This window comes from Aplysia californica, unplaced genomic scaffold (assembly GCF_000002075.1).
Source record: "Aplysia californica isolate F4 #8 unplaced genomic scaffold, AplCal3.0 scaffold00511, whole genome shotgun sequence".
Lineage (NCBI taxonomy): Eukaryota > Metazoa > Mollusca > Gastropoda > Aplysiida > Aplysiidae > Aplysia > Aplysia californica.
The window spans coordinates 324,375-326,210 of NW_004797781.1; positions in this window are offsets into that span (position 1 = coordinate 324,375).

Genomic DNA, 1,836 nt, shown 5'->3' on the forward strand with positions numbered 1-1,836 from the left:
GATGTCTGTATGTTTCTCCATCTCAGTATAAGTCTGTCTGTCTATCTGTCTCCCTGTCTATCTGTCTATCTGTCTGCCAGCACTTTGTGCCCTGTAAGTCATCATACAGTCAAGCAACAGAGCCTATTCAGAGTTATCAGAATTTTCAGGCCTATTTAATCGACTCCGCCGCAAGCAAAAACAACCCAGTATTTTAGTTTTAGTAGAGGTTTTACAGCACTCACAACTGCATAAGGTCATAAGATCGCCAGAAGATTGGAGGTGTTACAAGAGAGTAACAAACATAAAAGAAGAAGGTGAGATAAGGACGATAGATGTTTGATAGGAAAGAAGAAGCAAACCACACCAGAGCACGTACCAACCACCCATCAACCCAGTCTATTCTCGTATAAGAGAAAAGACCAGCGTAGGTGGTGTAGGTAGCGCGGTTTGGAACTTCAGTGTCGGACGCAGAAGACCTGAGTTCGATTCTCGTGTGGAGAGAATTTTCTAGAGTATCTCGGCCATTTTTACTAGGATTTTGCATTTCTCCCAGCTCCAGCTGGCCTTGACAGACAGGGTCGTTCATTCCCGGAGATCCCGGACGTGCGTTGTAGTTCAATCAAGTAAGTTCCAAATGGTAGGTCCAGGTTTACTTTTATCATTTCTTTCTACCCACAGGCCCATTCTGCAAAGCTGCCAGGAAGAAGCATTCACAGCGGTCCAGACCCCTTCAAGAACCGTGACCAACATCCGACATTTCAAGAGAGGGGGGCGCCCTAATTTACAAGGTAACTGTTTACTGTTCATTGTTTCAGGAAGCAACATCCCTGCATTCCGAACATGTCCATTGATGCTCCGTTTCCCTCTTCAAAATGTCGCTGAGGGTCTTTCCACAGATTGTGCCAGTGCATTATATCTGATTGAAAGACAGGGTCGACAGCCCGCCTCCTAAAAGATCTAAAAGTTGTGTCGATGGGGAGTAAAAAACCTATATTCTTAAAAAAAAAGACAAAAATAACTCATAGGTCTGTTCTTATATCGCTAAACAAACGGAGACATGATAAAGTACATTTCACGTGCTTGCAGCTGATTAAGTAAAAAGACTTTTATTTTAACACCTTCATTACTAACATGGAACATAAGTAAGGGCCAGGCTGCTTTAACCGTACCTATTTGGGCTACGCCAGACTGGGAACGTATGCCACATCACATCAGTAAAACGGAAATCCGCAATAAAATTCATGATTTTCTCACGCAAGAATCAAAATCATGGGTTTTGTGAGTAACGTCAAAGAGCGTGGCCACTACACAACATCCGCAAATGACTCTTGTACCTGATTTCAGAAAGGTAGATCTAAAGGGAAACTTTCAGCCCTTCATTCGTAAATTACCTGAGCTACTACGCACGTTGAGGAGGAGAGAGGGAGAGTGGGGAGGGGTGTCTCCACTCACTGCGGGGGCCAACAAGGGTGTGTCATGTCGAGCGACATGTATACGCTTTTAATTCATAGAGATCGCGCTCTCTAATCAGTCCGATCAGCAACGCTTGAAGACGTGCTGATTTTTGGCACTTAAGAAAAGCAATAATAGCTTTCTTATACGTACAGATTTTCAAATCCTGCTTTCTTTCTTTATCTGAAACCCCAAAAAGAACGGTAATAGCAACAGGAAAATGACAAATAATATGTAAGTTCGTCTTTCTGATATGTGTATGATGACTCAAAACATGCCTCAACATTGGCATAGAAGTTCCCGCCCTCATAATATGACCTCATGCGGTTGCGAGCGCCGTAAAACATTTACAGAACAAACAAAAAATAGAAGTTTGCTGCAAATTCAACATAGGTCTGCTAC